We start from the raw sequence: 19,619 nt of genomic DNA, 5'->3' as shown, positions 1-19,619 counted from the left end.
TTTTTATGAATCAATTTGTGAAGCACCTGGGGGTTCCAAGTGCTCACTATGCATCTAGATAGATGCCTTTGGGGGTCTAGTTTCCAAAATGGGGTCACTTGTGGGGGAGCTCCAATGTTTGGGCACGCAGTAGCTCTCCAAACGCAACATGGCGTCCGCTAACAATTTGAGCCGATTTTCCATTCAATTTGTTAGCGGACACCATGTCGCGTTTGGAGAGCCCGTGATGTGCCTAAACAGTGGAGCTCCCCCACAAGTGACCCCATTTTGGAAACTATACCCCTCAAGGATTTTATTAAGGTGTATAGTGAACATTTTGAACCCAGAGGTACGACACAGAATTTGTTTACATTAGGTCATCATATTGAATAAGTTGTCATTAGTCTTGAGCGCAAGTGCTCGCTACTTGAGTTTGCATCGGGTATTCAGGTATGCACCATGTACAGCGTGTGCTCGAGTGACATGCTCGAGTCCCTGCTCCGCATGTTTCACGGTTATTAGACACCCCCAAAAAAACATGCGGGGATCACTCGTGCATGGCAGGCAATCCCCGTAAAGTTTTTTTGGCCGCGAAGCATATGGGGCAGAGACTCGAGCATGTCACTCAAATACCCACGATACTCAATGCATACCAGAGCACCGATGCAAACTCAAGTAGCGAGCACTTGCGCTCAACACTGGTTGCCATATCGTCATCTTTTTTTCTTACTTTTGAAAAAAATCACAACCCCATCACAACCCCAACCCCAGCCCTAACCGTAGCACAACCCAAACCGTAGCACAACCCTAACCGTAGCACAACCCTAACCCTAGCACAACCCTAACCCTAGCACAACCCTAACCCTAGCACAACCCTAACCCCAAACCCAGCCCTAACCCTAGCCCAATCCTAACCCAAGAGTTTATTTTTGATGCCGTTCCTCGTGCGGTATAAGTGATTAGACGACTTTATTCTTCGGGTCGGTGTGATTACAGCAATACCAGAATCATATGGGGTTTTTATGACTGACAGCTGTCACACACTAAAAGACGCATTTTTTGTAAAATCTAGTTTTTGCATCGCCATATTTTGAGAGCTATAATTTTTCCAGATTTTGGCAGACAGTCACTTGACGGCTCGTTTTTTGCGGGATGAGTTGACGTTGTTATTGGTGCCATTTTCAGGCACGTGACATTTTTTGATCGCTTTCTATTCCGATTTTTGGGAGGCAGAATAAACAAAAACCAACAATTCAGGAATTTTTTTTTTTTTATTCTGTTCCGCGTGTGGTAAAATTGATAAGGCAGCTTTATTCTTCGGGTCAGTACGTTTACAGCGGTACCACATTTATATCGTTTTTCTATGTTTTGCACTTTTACATAATAAAAGCAATTTTATAGAAAAAATTATTTTTTAGCATAGCTTTATTCTGAGAGCTATAACTTTTTTATTTTTCGGCTGATGGAGCTGTATGTTGGTTTGTTTTTTGCGGGACGAGATGACGTTTTCAGCGGTACCATTTTTATTTATATTTGTCTTTTTGATCGCGTGTTATTCCATTTTTTGTTTGGCGGTATGGTGATAAAGCATTGTTTTTTGCTTCGTTTTTTTTTTTTTTTTTTTACCGTGTTCACTGAAGGGGTTAACTAGTGGGACAGTTTTATAGGTCAGGTTGTTCCGGACGCGGCGATACCAAATATGTGTACTTTTATTGTTTTTTTTGTTTTTTTTTAATAATAATATTTATTGATGGGTACATTATATTTTTATTTTTGGTGGATTATTTTTTTTTATTTTTTTTTTATATTTTTGCAATTTTTTTTTTATTTTTTTTTTTCACTTTCTGACACTTTTTACACTTTTTTACTCTGTCCCACTCTGGGACTTTCACTTTTTTTTCTCTGATCGCCTGCATGGCACAGGAATGCAGCACCATCCCTGTGCCATGCAGGCTATCAGCGTTGGACAGGGAGATGATTGTTTGGAGATGCACTGCGCATGTCCAAACAATCTTCCTGCTGTCTGGTGACCCGGATGTTGTCATGATGACATCGGGTCGTCATGGCAACACCCGGGAAGCCTTTGCAGACAGCGCTGGAAGCCGGAAGAGGAGGTGAGTATCTGCGATCACCTCCCCTTGCCCCCGCAATGCTGCGATCGACTTCGATTGACTTCGATCGCAGCATTGAGGGGGTTAATGTGCTGGGAGCGGTGCAGGATCGCTCCCTGCACATAGTATCGGGTGTCAGCTGTGACAATCAGCTGACACCCGGCGGCGATCGCGCCCGCACAGCCTGTGTGCGTGCGCGATCGCCATGACGTACTAATACGGGTCTGGCTCTTAAGTCCCAGGGCACAGACGCGTATTAGTACATCAGATGTTGCTAAGGGGTTATGATCCATTTTGGATTTAATCAAACAATTTTTTACTTGGACACTCTGTAACAACAGAAATAATTAATATATCAAAAAAAGTTCAGTATCACCAAAAATTTAAATTCAGTGGTGTTACCCTACATGCGGAACAGTGCAAAAAAAAACAATTCCTGAGCTGTTGGTTTTTGTTTATTCTGCCTCCCAAAAATTGGAATAGAAAGCAATCAAACAATGTCGTGTGCCCGAAAATGGTACCAATGAAAACGTCAACTTGTCGTGCAAAAAACAAACCTTCACATGACTTTGTCGGTCGAAATATGGAAAAATTATAGCCATCAAAATATGGCGATGCAAAAACTAGTCTTTGCAAAAATAAGTGTATTTTAGTGTGTGACAGCAGCCAAACATAAAAACCCGATATAAGTCTGGTATCACTGTAATCGCACCGACCCAAAGAATAAAGTAGTCTAATCATGAAGAACGGCATAAAAAATAAATAAAATCAATTCTTCACCTGCTGCTGATTTGTTCATTCTGCCTCCCAAAGATCGAAGTAAGGCTCGGCTCACATTTATCCTGCTTTCCGCACTGAGTTCTTACACTGGGGTTTCTGTGTAAATCTCTGAAATATGTGAGACGGAACCCCCGGCGGAAGACTCCCTGTAATGAGTGAGATGGAGGCACCGTGGACGCAGTCTGGCCTGTGATCCCACGGTGTCTGTCTTTTAATTAGATGTGCATAAAAGTGCCGTTAGCCACAGTTTTGTGAACCTCTGAAAAAAAGGACACCGCTAAACAGAGGCCAGATAGAGTCCAGAGTAACTCTGCTGCCTCTTTATAGTGAATGGATACTTCGGGGTAGGGTTAGGGTTAGGATTAGAGTTACAGTTAGGATTAGGGTTGTTTTAAGGTTAGGGTTGTGTTAGGGCTGGGATTTTTTCAAAAGTAAAGAAAAATATGATGACGATATAGCGACTAGTGTTGAGCGCAAGTGCTCGCTACTTGAGTTTGCATCGGGTGCTTGGGTATGCTCCGAGTATCGTGGGTGCCTGCCATACATGAGCAATCCCCGCATGTTTTATTTGGGTGTTTAACAACCGTGAAACATGCGGGGCGAGGATTCGATCATGTCACTTGCGCACCCACAATACTTGGTGCATACCCAGGTACCCGATGCAAACTCTAGTAGCAAGTACTTGTGCTCAAGACTAATGACAACTTATTCAATATGATGACCTAATGTTATCAAAATTCTGTGTCGCATGTCTGGGTTCAAAATGTTCACTATACCCCTTGATAAAATCCCTGAGGGGTCTAGTTTCCAAAATGGGGTCACTTGTGCGGGGTTTCCGCTGTTTAGGCACATCAGGAGCTCTCCAAATGCGACATGGCGTCCGCTCTCGATTCCAGCCAATTTTGCGTTCATAAAGTCACACAGTGCTCCTTCCTTTCTGAACCTTCCATGCGTCCAAACAGTGGTTTTTCCCCACATTTGGGGTATCAGCGTACTCAGAAGAAATTGCACAACAGTTTTTGAGGTCCATTTTCTCCTCTTACCCTTGTGAAAATAAAAAATTTGGAGCTAAAAGATCATTTTTGTGGAAAAAGTTTTGTTTATTTTCACGGCTCTATGTTATAAACTTCTGTGAAGCACCTAGGGGTTCAGGGTGCTCACCACACATCTAGATAAGTTCATTGAGGAGTCTAGTTTCCAAAATGGGGCGGTTTCCACTGTTTAGGCATATCAGGGGCTCCCCAAACACGACATTGCATCAGCTAATTATTCAAGCAAATTTTACATTCAGAAAGTCAAATGGTGCTTCTTCCCATCCGAACCCAGCCATGCGCTCAATCCATGGTTTTGCCCCACATATGGGGCATCAGCTTACTCAGGAGAAATTACACAACAAATGGTATTGTACAATTTCTCCTGTTACCTTTATGAAAATGTAAAATTGGGGGATAAAAAACATTTTTGTGCGAAAAATGTGAAAATGTTATTTTTATGGCTCAATGTTATAAACTTCTGTGAAGCACCTGGAGGTTCAAGATGTTCACCACACATCTAGATAAGTTTCCTGAGGGGTTCTTTTTCCAAAATGATGTCACTTATGGGGTTTTTTCACTGTTTAGGCACATCAGGGGCTCCCAGAACGTGACATGCCGTCTGCTAATTATTCAAGCAAATTTTACATTCAAAAAGTCAAATGGCGCTCCTTCTCTTCCGGACCCTGCCATGTGCCCAAACAGTGGTTTTCCCCCACATATGGGGTATCGGTGTGCTCAGGAGAAATTGCACAACAAATTTTGTGGTCCATTTTTTCCTGTTACTCTTTCAAAAATAAAAAAAAATAATTTCTAAAGTAACATTTTTGTGAAAAAAAGTTAAATGTTTATTGTTTTCTTCCACATTCCAAAACTTCCCGTGAAGCACCTGAAAGGTGTCACTTCTGGGTATTTTCTGTCATAAAGGCTCCTTAAAGTCACTTCAAATGTGATGTGGTCCCTAAAAAATTCTTTTTAAATTATGTTGGAAAAATGAAAAATCGCTGGTCAACTTTTAACCCTTATAACTTCTTAACAAAAAAAAAATTTGGTTCAAAAATTGTGCTGATGTAAAGTAGACATGTGGGAATTGTTATTTAGGAACTATGTAAAGTAGATATGTGAGAAATGTTATTTATTAACTATTTTGAGTGACATATCGCTCTGATTTAACTGAATGAAAATTAAAATTTCGCCAAATTTCAGATTTTTTCACAAAGTAACACAAGTCACATCGAAGAAATTTTAACACTATCATGAAGTACTATATGTCACGAAAAAACAATCTCAGAATCAGTGGGATCCGTTGAAGCGTTCCAAAGTTATTACATCATAAAGTGACAGTGGTCAGAATTGTAAAATTGCAAAAATTGGCCTGGTCATTAACGTGCAAACCACTTTTGGGGGTAAAGGGGTTAACACAACAAAAACAAAAATTAAATGGAGCAAATAATATATATTAAACCAAAGGAAAGTATCAAAAGTATCAGACAATTGTCTAGTACCAATAAGATGGTGACATATCTACACTAGGATATGAATGGCAGAACATTTGGGAATAATCAGAAACACCAAACATGAGTTTGGTCAAAAACCTTTATTTCACAAGCAATTGGTTACATGGTGGCACTGCAGAAGCGGGTGCCCACACTACATAAAATACAGTGATTGCATAATACACAAACCGTTATATGTACAGTAGGTGATATCCAGAAGTCTATTGATCCTATTCTGAACATTATTGGAGAGTTTGGTGAATGGTCAGGACTGTCCATTATTTGGGATAAATCGGTTATTCTACCATTTGATGATATCCCTAATTAGAGCATATTAGAACATACACGAATACAAAGGGTTGAGAAATTCTAATACCTTGGTATAAATATAACAAAAAGAACTCCGGATTACATTGCACTGAATCTATATCTTCTTCTGGAAAAGTATAAAAAGAAAATAGATGTGTGGTGCAGATTACCATTATCGTCTGTAGGAAGAGGGAAACTTATTAAAAATGATATTGGTGACCCAACTCTTATACATTCTGCATAATGCCCCTATGTGAATCTATAATTCCCATTTTCAGAAAATTCATAGCAAGTTCGTTCTCTTATATGGATAGGCTAGGATAAAATGTGAGTATCTACAAAGTGACAAGGAATCTGGTGTTTTGGCGATTCCTAATGCACTAATGTACAGTGGGGAAAAAAAGTATTTAGACAGCCACCAATTGTGCAAGTTCTCCCACTTAAAAAGATGAGAGAGGCCTGTAATTGACTTCATAGGTAGACCTCAACTATGAGAGACAAAATGAGAAAACAAATCCTGAAAATCACATTGTCTGATTTGGAAAGAATTTTTTTTCAAATTTTGGAGTAAAATAAGTATTTGGTCAATTACAAACAAGCAAGATTTCTGGCTCTCACAGACCTGTAACTTCTTCTTTAAGGGGCTCCTCTGTCCTCCACTCATTACCTGTAGTACTGGCACCTGTTTGAACTTGTTATCAGTATAAAAGACACCAGTCTGCAACCTCAAACAGCCACACTCCAAACTCCACTATGGTGAAGACCAAAGAGCTGTTGAATGACACCAGAAACAAAATTGTAGCCCCACACAAGGCTGAGAAGACTGAATCTGCAATAGGCAAGCAGCTTGGTGTGAAGAAATCAACTGTGGGAGCAATAATTAGAAAATGGAAGACATACAAGACCACTGATAATCTCCCTCGATCTGGGGCTCCACACAAGATCTCACCCCGTGGGGTCAAAGTGATCTCAAGAACGGTGAGCAAAAATCCCAGAACCACACGCGGGGGACCTAGTGAATGAGAGAGCGGGGACCAATGTTACACAGGCTACCATCAGTAACACACTACGCTGCCAGGGACTCAGATCCTGCAGTGCCAGACGTGTCCCCCTGCTTAAGCCATTACATGTCCGGGCCCCTCTAACGTTTGCTAGAGAGCATTTGGATGATTCAGAAGAGTATTGGGAGAATGTCATATGGTCAGATGCAACCAAAGTAGAACTGTTTGGTAGAAACACAACTCGTCGTATTTGGAGGAGAAAGAATGCTGAGTTGCATCCAAATAACACCATACCTACTATGAAGCATGGGGGTGGCAGCATCATGCTTTGGAGCGGTTTCTCTGCCAAGGGACAAGGACGACTGATCCGTGTACATGAAAGAATGAATGGGACCATGTATCGTGAGATTTTGAGTGCAAACCTCCTTCCATCATGGGCGTGCAGAGGGGGTGAATATTCATGCCCTTTAATAGCGGGCACACGCGATCGCTCAGCAGCAGGAGCCGGGCTGCTGATACACTGTGAATATAGAATCCGGCACTCATTCAGTAGTATGAAATATAATTCTTAATCAAATAATTAAAGTTCCTTTAGAGATTCATGAAAAATGCAATCCACAACATGTGACGTTTCGGTCGTTCAGCCACGACCTTCATCAGACTCTAATGCATACAAAAAAACAAAATATATGTACAGAAACATTATGTGGATAAAAAAATAAGGGAAAGGGTAGAATTCAAAAACATCATACAGGAAAGACGGACAATAAATCATTTCATTAGAGCATGTGGAGGATAATCTCTACTATAATCACAATGTAATACAATATTCAATGATATAGTACAATGCAGCGTGATGATCAAGCCTCATCAAAAGCAAAGGTGTAAGTAAATATGGTGTACCCGAAAATACTCCATAGGGAGCCGGAGAATCATTATATCAAAAGAGAAAAAAATGCAAAAAGGAAAAACAGGGGAAAAGTTTATAACCCACTTGTGGTGTCATATAATAAGATCTGGACCCTTAAAATAGAAAAAAACTTTGGAAAGGGAGAAAAAAGGGGAATAGACACTGAGCTGTTGATATACTGTGTGCCGCTATTAAGGAGCGCCTATGGGCGTGGGGAGCAGTGAATTTTCATTTTCTTCAGCAGCGGGGACAGTGCAGGCTGCAGCAGGCGGCTGCTGCCTCCTGTGCCCCGCTCCTCCACCACAGTATTATATATATATATATATATATATATATATATATATACACACACACACACATACACACTATACCCCCCCCCACCCCCCAGCAACATTCGGACTATAAGACGCACCCATTTTCCTCCAAACTTTTGGAGGAAAAAGGTGCGTCTTATAGTCCGAAAAATACGGTAAATACTGGAAAGGAGTTTTGTCTAATATAAAGAGGGTATATAAAAATAGATATTCAACCAGACCCAAAAAAATGCCTATCAGGTATATTAGAAGATGATATGGAATTTGACCCAATTTCTATAGGGATTTCACATATTTTATTTCAAGCTAGGAAACATATTGCATCCAAATGGATTAACCCCTCACCTCCAGAAATGAGTGAACTCAAAAATAAGATAAATAATATTATTAGATTAGAAAAAGGGGCATATAAAAAACAAAACTGAATGAATACATTTGAGAAAATATGGGGCTTATGATTGGATACACCTGGAATGCCATCAAGGGGGTTATTGTTGGAGAGACAATGACTTATGGGGGAGGGGGGTATTGGGAGGTCTAATGTTTCATTGTAATGTGCATTGGAATTCCTTAACATGTGGTATGGGTAATATAGCACACCTATATGTGTATAGGATTATAATGTTTATTACAATATTATGGTTATATAAAAGATTTCAAGAATGTGGAATGTTAATTGTAAGATATAGTAATTGCAAGTTATCAGACGGTAATGGGCAAGCTGAAAGGATATACAGGAGAGATGCATGTATGTCATCCTATGGTATGTTATTTTATTATTGTATGTCCTTGTTTCTTGTTTTGTAAAAAAAAAAAATGAAAAAAATCTCAATAAAAATTTATTGGATTAAAAAAAAAAATAGAATAGGAAAAAAGCTTCTCCCCTGTGTGAGTTCTCTGGTGCTTAATCAAAGCTGGTGTTTGGTTAAAACATTTCCCACATTCTGAACATGAAAAAGGCTTCTCCCCTGTGTGGGTTCTCTGGTGCTTAATCAAAGCTGATTTTTGGTTAAAACATTTCCCACATTCTGAACAGGAAAAGGCTTCTCTCCTGTGTGAGTTCTCTTGTGGCTATCAAGAATCATTTTACGATTAAAACATTTCCCACATTCTGAACAGGAAAAGGGCTTCTCCCCTGTGTGGGTTCTCTGGTGCTTAATCAAGCCTGATTTCTGGTTAAAACATTTCCCACATTCTGAACAGGAAAAGGGTTTCTCCCCTGTGTGGGTTCTCTTGTGACTTTCAAGAATCATTTTACGATTAAAACATTTCCCACATTCTGAACAAGAAAAAGGCTTCTCCCCTGTGTGAATTCTCTTGTGACTATCAAGATTCATTTTACGATTAAAACATTTTCCACATTCTGAACAAGAAAAAGGCTTCTCCCCTGTGTGAGTTCTCTTGTGACTATCAAGAATCATTTTACGATTAAAACATTTCCCACATTCTGAACAGGAAAAGGGCTTCTCCCCTGTGTGGGTTCTCTGGTGGCTATCAAGATTCGCTTTCCGGTTAAAACATTTCCCGCATTCTGAACATGAAAAAGGCTTCTCCCCTATGTGGGTTCTGTGGTGCTTAACCAAAGTTGATTTCTGGTTAAAACATTTCCCACATTCTGAACAGGAAAAGGGCTTCTCCCCTGTGTGGGTTCTCTGGTGGTTATTGAGATATGCTTTCAGGTTAAAACATTTCCCACATTCTGAACATGAAAAAGGCTTCTTCCCTGTGTGGGTTCTGTGGTGCTTAACCAAAGCTGATTTCTGGTTAAAACATTTCCCACATTCTGAACAGGAAAAGGGCTTCTCCCCTGTGTGGGTTCTCTGGTGGCTATTTAGATACGCTTTCTGGTTAAAACATTTCCCACATTCTGAACATGAAAAAGGCTTCTCCCCAGTGTGGGTTCTCTGGTGGTTATTTAGATATGCTTTCTGGTTAAAAGATTTCCCACATTCTGAACATGAAAAAGGCTTCTTCCCTGTGTGGGTTCTGTTGTGCTTAACCAAAGCTGATTTCTGGTTAAAACATTTCCCACATTCTGAACAGGAAAAGGGCTTCTCCCCTGTGTGGGTTCTCTGGTGGTTATTTAGACACGCTTTCTGGTTAAAACATTTCCCACATTCTGAACATGAAAAAGGCTTCTCCCCTGTGTGGGTTCTGTGGTGCTTAACCAAAGTTGATTTCTGGTTAAAACATTTCCCACATTCTGAACAGGAAAAGGGCTTCTCCCCTGTGTGGGTTCTCTGGTGGTTATTTAGATATGCTTTCTGGTTAAAACATTTCCCACATTCTGAACATGAAAAAGGCTTCTTCCCTGTGTGGGTTCTGTGGTGCTTAACCAAAGCTGATTTCTGGTTAAAACATTTCCCACATTCTGAACATGAAAAAGGCTTCTCCCCTGTGTGGGATCTCTGGTGATTAACAAAAACTGATTTCTGGTTAAAACATTTTCCACATTTGGAACAAAACAATCTATTGTCCGCTGTGTGTATTTTATGTTTTAGAATAGACTTTTCGAGGGTAAAACTATTTCCATTTTCTGAACGTGAAAATGATTTCTTTGTTTTAGGAGCAGTTTGTTCTTTAATGCTTATTTTATTTTGATTTTCCTTAGTAGTCGGTAATGAATCAGAAGACAGGATGTGTTTCATAGAATTAGATGATTGATGTTTGCTGTGAAGGGATGATGGTATATCTGGAGTAATGGCATTCACTTCAATTGTATCTTGTGGGATCTCAAGATCGTCAGATTTAAAAATCTCCTGTCCCTCTGATCTTCTGGTACAGTCATCTGCCAAGAAAAAAAACAATTATTAATTTTGAATAAAATATCCTTGAAATTTATATTTTTGAACATTTCTACTTAAAATGTCTAAACAAACACATCCCTGGGCTACATGCTAATCCAGGGAAATGAAGAGATATATGCTCAAGTTTAAATATTCCTCTATTTTTTAGATTTGTGTCTAATTAAATACATTTTTAAACTTGAGCATATATCTCTTCATTTTCCTGGACTAGCATGTAGCCCAGGGATGTGTTTGTTTAGATTGATTTAGAAGTGGTATGAAATCTTTATTTATTTTTCTATGGGATTCTTGTGTTAATTGTACTTAAAATGTCTGTAGAAATGGGAAGTTATTGACCGAATGACATTTCACAGTCTAATAGAAAACCTCATAGGATGAACCAGTAGAGCGTGGTGTCCAACTGTTTGCTCATTCTGCCTCCAAAATCTGGAATAAAAAGCCAAACAATGTTATGTAGTGTAGGGTTCGGTACTCACTTAGCCACGTTAGAGGTAGGCACGGGACACTGTCTCTTTAAAAATGTCCAAGGCAGGTTTATTATGCTGCATAAACCGCACTTCCAGAAGTAAACAAAAGAAAACTTTGTTCAGCACAGTGTAACAAAACAGAAAGGAAACAGTCCATCCAATATGGCGGATTCACCCGCTCACAATCAGTGTCTTTTTACCCTCAAACACTCTGGAGGTCTCCACACCTCCAGCCACAGACACTGAATGAGACACTTGGTCTCCATTTTATACACACGCCCTGGGGCGGGGATATGTGAGCAGCCAATCCCCCCATCTCTTATGACTGCTCGAAAAAAAAGGCCCTGATACGCCCTATTAAAACTATCAGCACTATGTGTGCTGGAGCATGCTTTCCCGGTTTCACATCACTGAAGCTGCCAACTTCAGCGACACATATCTTCCCTCAAGGACATGTCCGGCGGCCCTCTTACAGTAGGCAAAAATGATACCAATAAAAATTCCACATTATTAGATTCTCAAAGGGTCTTGAGAATCAACATGGCTTCTGTGGCGCCCCTGCGGGTTCAGTTGCCACAGAGGTACTGAATCTCACCCAGAGGTGTGGTACTCCACTCTCAGGTAAGGTGGGAGTACTACCCGGGACCCACACACACGCATCCAATACACTCCACTTCAGTAGGGAAGGGCGAGATTGCTCCTAAGGGAGAGCACAGTCCCTGGTCCCTAGCTGGAGGGTGGAACCATGTAGTGGGTATGGGAAGAGGAAGTAGATCAAGGGAGCACCGACAGAAGGAGTATAAGAAGTAGGGGAACCATCTAGGAGTTCAGTCAGTCCAGTTCAGAGGAGAGAGAGTTGGGAGCAGGAGCTCAGGTCAGAGGAGTGGAGAAAGGAGCAGGGCCCAGTCTGAGAGGCCCAGGAGGAGAGACTGAAGAGAAGAGAGGAGCGGTGAGGAGGGCTCCAAGAGGAAGTGAGGGGATCCCAGGGGCACGGAGAGTGCGGATGCCACCTGTGCACCCGAATCTACACGGACGTGGAGGGATCAGGCCGCAGAGAGGGGACTGGCCCCTAAACTAGTAGAGAACAACCAGGCTCAGCTAGATAACCGGAGGCTGCTGCATTTTCAAGGTGCTGCAGCCAACAACCACAATTACATCGCCGAAAAGGTGGCCACATAGGGTCCAGGGGATTGCACGTCGCCCGACAAGACCCGAGGCTACTGGCTTGGGACACTGATTGTGAGGCGCAGGGCAGGAGGGTGAGAGCCAGAGCAGTGAGACAACCGGGAAAGGTACATAGAACGGGGTCCCGTGCAAGTTATCCTGAAATACCTGAGAGTTTGCTGGATCACTACCCCGGAGGACACAGGACGGTATGGGCGGTTATAATCCGGAAAGTGCAACCTGAGGAACTTAACAACTGTGAGTAAAATCTGAAGACTGCACCCCACTGTGTCCTTGAATAATTGCTGCGCCATCACCAGCCCTGCACTACACTGCACCAACAAACATCTACCTCATAAAATCCCCATCTACTGCCCTGGAGCTAAGCTCTGCCTGTGGAGAGCTGAACCAACTCTGCTGCGTCACCATCAGCTCCAGAGGATCTGCACCGCAGCGGCGGCTCCATATAGCCGCATACCACAGGTGGCGTCACGAACATTATCTCTAAAAACTTTATTCCCCTTTTACTTTTCCCCTTTAATTGACCACCCTGGGTCACGGACCGGGTCACCACCACCGTGACCTCTCCCAGCATCGACCAGGACGGCTACCTAGTAGCCTACGGCCCAGGGGGCGCGTCACTTCCATAAACCAATCCAGCAATATCCGCTCTCCCAAAGTCAGATCTCCCCCTCACTTCTGAGCCTTGCAGTGTGCCCAAAACACATTTAGCATCCATGTATTTGGCATTACTATAGTGAGAAGAACCCACTTAATTTACGGTGTGTGTCTCCTGGAGCACAATCTGGGCACTATGTGTAGGGTAATGAAATGGCAAATGTGCAATTTTCACTCTCTAACATCCACTGGGTGCTAATTTCTGGAAAGTGCCTGTGGAATCAAAATAATCGCTACGTCTATAGATTAATTCACTGAGGGTTATAATTTCCAAAATGGAGTCACTTTATGAGGATTTCTACTGCTCTGGTTTTCTACCATTTTGTTATATTAGGGCTTCCGCAAATGGTGGGTCCCATCTCCTGTGGGATCTGCTCCTGAGACATCTGCTTCTGTCACCAGGAAGCGTCTTATTCATTCTGCAGGCGGCGCTGGTGATGGAGGAGACGTCAGAATCAGAAGCTCTGGGCAGCGCAGGTTCTGTCCAGCCACTAAGATTAGGGTTCCTGGGACCAGTAGTACCCTCCAGTCTGGCAGTATGGGTGTGTGTGCTGTCCAGCTGGAGTAATCTGCTCCCTGCTTCAGCCATTTGGAGAGCACCGCACCCTACTAAAGCTGGAAGCATATTGCCGGGGGCTGCCAGATACAGCCTTGTTCTCCTCTGGTTCAGTCCTCTGTGCTCAGCTCCCGGCTTGTGTATTTGTTTCCAGTTGTGACATCGGCCCGTTTACTGACTACTGGTGTCTTCTGATTTTGTATTTTCTCTGCCCTCCTGGTTCTGACCCGGCTATCTGACTATTCTTCTTGACGTTAAAGGGTGATGAGCAAGGCAATCCCTGGGATCTGGAGTAGATAGAGCCAAGCCTGTTCGTGGTGGCCATCTTTTGCGTTGCCAGGTGACCATGAACAGTGCCCCCAATACATTGTGTCCGCAAACTATTCCAGCAAGATCTGCATTCAAATAGCTAAATGTCGCTCCTTCCCTTCTTAACCTGCCTTGTGCCCAGACAGTAGTGTACAACCGTATATAGGGGATTGTCGGATTCAAGAGAAGTTGGAAAATAATCTGTAAGGTCCATTTGTTTCCTATTATCCTTTGTGAAGATTTCCAAAGTTATCACCATATAAAGTGACACACGTCAGATTTAAAAAATGGGGCCTGATTAGGAACACAAAACTGCAGGAAGGGGTTAAATCAGAGTATTTTGGGCACTAACTACTGTAGTCAAAAACTATGAGTATAGACAATAACACATCTACTGAAATGATCAAACTCAACAGTCTCCATCAGTAAAAAATGAGTAACTAGTGGTGAAACCTCTCTGGGGTAATTAGAGTATGGGGCTTGGTGGCTCTTGGCAATCTAAACTATGATAATGGCCAACGAGTTTCAAGAAGAAATATTAGACATTGAAGGAGAACTTTTTATAATAGTGCAGAGCCGAGGTGTCTTAAATTTAGCCCTCGGGTATTGAGAAGACGTAATGGAGACCTTCTTTTAAAGACTACCAGGGAGTTACAGAGGCCAATCCCACCACATTAAAGCTATCATACAAAATGAACCTGGAAAAAAATACAGAATAAAAGATATGTTACATCCCTAACAACAACGTATTTATCAGGGGAGAGAACTTCAGATCTAAACCGGAATTGCACTCATTTATGGTGGACCATTGGAGCTACTATGAGTCCTGAGCAGAGGAGTAGAGAAAGTATTAGCGCCCCCATTTCAGGAGAGATTGTGCAGTAATCTGAATTCTTTAGGACTGAAAACATAATGGAATTTATGGCGTGAAGTGAATCCATGAAACCAGGGCTGGAGCCATGCCAACACATCTCCTGCAGGCGTGAATAAATGTATATTACAGCCGTCAGCCACGCACAGCTTAGATATGTATCATGGCACAGGTGTAATGTTTTTTATGTAGTTTATCGCAATACTATTTGAAGTTAGTTGGTTTGATAAGAAACTGAAAAGTCAGAATAAAGGGAAGGTCTGTTGTTATTGTACAGAAATTCACACTTGGCCCTCACTGCACATTTAATGTTGTCGATAATAAAAGTGAAGTTTGGCCAGAAAGACTGGACCTGGTCTTGTAGGGACCATATGAGGACATTCAGCAGCACAGAAGGGAGAGAAGGTAGATTCATCCAATAAGATATCAGGGATCTAGGAAGCCAACACCATCATTACCCTCCGCTTTCTCTAAGAGGTCCATTATAATTTTTCTTCAAGTGATTTTTGTCAGCACATTCTACGTACGCTGCCATTTGGCTTTGTAGTTTACAGATCTGGGCAGGTAACGGTCAGCGTCTCCTAATCCCAGGGGGTAGGTGGATCCTCCAGGTTGTAAGTTCTACAGAAAAGGTCTTTTACAATTACACAAAGTAATGTGAACATTTTTGGATGGACTAAAATGTTGTGATCTAGAAGTAAAATGGTGGTCACACGATTGTGAAACGGCCGGACTACACCACCGATAAAACAGCCACAGACGGGGACTGAGAAGAATCTGTGACTTCTCTGCATTTAGTGGTCACTACTCACCTGGGTAGTCATATGTAGGAATCTCCTCTTTACACCGCTCATCACCCCTCACATATGTCTCTGTAGTATTAATATGGGTCAGATCTTCACCCTGAAACAAATATTGTAAAACTCACAGACAGATGGAGAAGTCCCATCTATGATCAGCTCTAATCCTGCCATCTCCACCATTCTCATTACACAAATATAAAACATATAATACTGGTGGATAAAACAAGACTGAGCACAAGACCTTTACAGCCGTCTACACATCATAGGGGAGATCTCATGACACCTCTCCATTTACCTGATGATCCTGAGGAACATTGGGATCTTCTTGTTTACAGTCCTGTGGAAGAAGAGGACGGGGACATCTCTCTGGTGTTGTCCTCTTACTGGATATATCTGGAGGAAACATACAGGGACTGAATTAATTTTTTACACATAATTAGATAAGATAATTATTGGCTGTGTGTATTTAGTCCTGTCTATTACCTGGAGATGTGAGGGGCTGGGGAACCTCCATCATGACGTCCTTGTACAGATCTTTGTGTCCTTCTAAATACTCCCACTCCTCCATGGAGAAATAGACAGCGACATCCTGACACCTTATAGGAACCTGACACATACAATGATATCGTCACCCCCCCGATCCCTTCATAGTGTTATTGTATAATGTCCCAGCATTCCCAGCAGTGTCACCTCTCCAGTCAGCAGCTCAATCATCTTGTAGGCGAGTTCTAGGATCTTCTGGTCATTGATGTCCTCATGTATCAGGGGGTGACGTGGGGGCCCTGTGATTGAGCTCAGGGGTCTTCCCCATCCCTCAGACACAGGGTCCTGATAGCGATCACTAGAGGTCTTCTTCACTACTGTGTAATCCTGGTTATGGAGAGACACATTAATAAATCTCCCTCCAGACATTTCTAGAGTCCTCACCTCTCCAGTTCTGTCCATCTGTTATTCCCATAGATAAGAATGATGTAATGTGACATCATCAGAATCTCTCACCTCTCCAGTAAGCCGGAAGAGGATCTCTAGGGTGAGGTGTAATATCCGCTCCGCCATCTTGTCTCTGTCCATATCCATCCTTGATAGGTGATTCAGAAAAATTCTCTTAATATAGAATATCTTCACTGAGAGGATCCGATATTGTAGAGACCTGAATGAGGAGAAGATGAGCCGATGGAACATCGTAAAGAATTCTGTGTATTAATACAATTACTGGAGACAATAAGGGAAATATATCAGAAGATAGAATGTGTAGGTGTTGTATTCTCTAATCTTTTATGGAGTGGAATATAAGTTGATTGGCTGACTTAGACATCTCCTCCATACTTCCAATCACTGACTAAGTTGGCCACTGCTTCAGTAAGAATCACCCAGAAACCCAATCAGCAATGGTATTTTTATTATTTTACAACATTCTGCTTTTGTCCCTGACATACTAATAAAACCTATATATTTTAGGCCACAGACAACAAGCAGTTTGTTCCTCGGAGTCTGCAGCTGAATACATTTCTTATAGACTCATCTTCCAGAAAGCTAATTCTCGTCATATACAGTGGTGGCCAAAAGTATTGGCACCCCTGCAATTCTGTCAGATAATACTCAGTTTCTTCCTGAAAATGATTGCAATCACAAATTCTTTGGTATTATTATCTTCATTTAATTTGCTTGCAAGGGAAAAACACAAAAGAGAATGAAGCAAAAATCAAATCATTGATCATTTCACACAAAACTCCAAAAATGGGCCAGACAAAAGTATTGGCACCCTCAGCCTAATACTTGGTTGCACAACCTTTAGCCAAAATAACTGCGAACAACCGCTTCTGGTAACCATCAATGAATTTCTTACAATGCTCTGCTGGAATTGTAGGCCATTCTTCTTTGGCAAACTGCTCCAGGTCCCTGATATTTGAAGGGTGCCTTCTCCAAACTGCCATTTTGAGATCTCTCCACAGGTGTTCTATGGGATTCAGGTCTGGACTCATTGCTGGCCACCTTAGAAGTCTCCAGTGCTTTCTCTCAAACCATTTTATAGTGCTTTTGGAAGTGTGTTTTGGGTCATTGTCCTGCTGGAAGACCCATGACCTCTGAGGGAGACCCAGCTTTCTCACACTGGGCCCTACATTATGCTGCAAAATTTGTTGGTAGTCTTCAGACTTCATTATGCCATGCACACTGTCAAGCAGTCCATTGCCAGAGGCAGCAAAGCAACCCCAAAACATCAGGGAACCTCCGCCATGTTTGACTGTAGGGACCGTGTTCTTTTCTTTGAATGCCTCTTTTTTTTTCCTGTACACTCTATGTTGATGCTTTTTGCCAAAAAGCTCTACTTTTGTCTCATCTGACCAGAGAACATTCTTCCAAAACGTTTTAGGCTTTCTCAGGTAAGTTTTGGCAAACTCCAGCCTGGCTTTTTTATGTCTCGGGGTAAGAAGTGGGGTCTTCCTGGGTATCCTACCATACAGTCCCTTTTCATTCAGACGCCGACGGATAGTACGGGTTGACACTGTTGTACCCTCGGACTGCAGGGCAGCTTGAACTTGTTTGGATGTTAGTCGAGGTTCTTTAGTCGGAAGACACAGGAACATTCAGGTCTTTGGAGATGGACTTGTAGCCTTGAGATTGCTCATGCTTCCTCACAATTTGGTTTCTCAAGTCCTCAGACAGTTCTTTGGTCTTCTTTCTTTTCTCCATGCTCAATGTGATACACACAAGGACACAGGACAGAGGTTGAGTCAACTTTAATCCATGTTAACTGGCTGCAAGTGTGATTTAGTTATTGCCAACACCTGTTAGGTGCCACAGGTAAGTTACAGGTGCTGTTAATTACACAAATTAGAGAAGCATCACATGATTTTTCAAACAGTGCCAATACTTTTGTCCACCCCCTTTTGTTAGGTTTGGTGTGGAATTGTATCCAATTTGGCTTTAGGACAATTCTTTTTGTGTTTTTTTCATTGAAGACAAATTAAATGAAGATAATAATGCCAAAGAATTTGTGATTGCAATCATTTTCAGGAAGAAACTGAGTATTATCTGACATAATTGCAGGGGTGCCAATACTTTTAGCCACCACTGTACATTACACATGGCATGAGAAATAACAACTTCATGATGAGGATGAGATCTTCATCTTCTAATACGGCTCTAGAAACAAATTTGACCAGAGTCCGTCACTAACTACATCATCACCGGCTGTCTGGATGAATGTTTCCCGTCTTTCCCAGGTTGTAATCTTTTATCACGTTACATCTCATTTATAAGAGCTTGTTTGTAAGAACACCAAGACAGGAGTTATTTGATGCTAATGTCTCCTTGTACAGTGTTTTTTTTCCTGGATATTATGTTTCTTTTAGCATTTTTATGTTGGCTTCCATATATTACATGAAAAACACTAAAAAAAGAAAACCAAGTGTAAAAACATAAAATAAAATTAAGGGATGGCGGCACTGTGGGATCATTATACTGTATGTGGGGGGATGGTGGTACTGTGGGATCATTATATTGTATGTGGGGGGGATGGTGGTATTATGGGAATATTATTATTGTATATGGGGGGTTGGCGGGACTGTGACAACATTATACTGTATGTGGGAAGATTGCGGCACTGTGGGTACATTATACTGTATGTGGGAAGATGGCGGTACTGTGAGAACATTATACGGTGTGGGGAAATAGAGGTACTATGAGAGCAGGGGTGGATTAAGAGTAGCAAGGGCCCATGTGATAGTTCACGTGAAATTAATTTGGCACAATATTAATTACAATAATTTTTTTTAGGCTGTGTGCCCACTACGCGCTTTTCAAGCATTTCCGCAGCGGCAATTCCGCTGCAGAAATGCTTAAAAAACGCTTGGTAGAAGGTCTGCCATGTTCCCCAATGATAATCCACATGTGCTGTGCACATGCTGCGGAAATTTCCGCTGCGGATTATCACTGTGGAAAAATCCGCAGCACTACCAATTATTTTGCGGAAGCGCGGCGCTTTCACTGCCATTGACGTGCATTGGAACACATGGAATCCGCATCACTGCAT

The 19,619-nt window shown here is 41.8% G+C and overlaps 1 protein-coding gene and 1 pseudogene across 1 annotated transcript in view; one reads left to right on the top strand and one right to left on the bottom strand.

Annotated features, from left to right (window-relative positions):
• LOC141182624 (uncharacterized) overlaps window positions 1–19,619 on the top strand; it is a 207,475-nt gene that overhangs the window by 53,519 nt on the left and 134,337 nt on the right. The gene's annotated exons all lie outside the window — the stretch shown is intronic.
• LOC141182703 (uncharacterized) overlaps window positions 8,802–19,619 on the bottom strand; it is a 111,268-nt pseudogene continuing 100,450 nt past the window's right edge.

The sequence above is a fragment of the Phyllobates terribilis genome, unplaced genomic scaffold, assembly GCF_046119375.1.
Source record: "Phyllobates terribilis strain yellow unplaced genomic scaffold, ASM4611937v1 Scaffold_35__1_contigs__length_13245226, whole genome shotgun sequence".
Lineage (NCBI taxonomy): Eukaryota > Metazoa > Chordata > Amphibia > Anura > Dendrobatidae > Phyllobates > Phyllobates terribilis.
The sequence above is the reverse complement of the archived record's forward strand: the minus strand, read 5'-3'. Positions and strand labels throughout refer to the sequence as shown.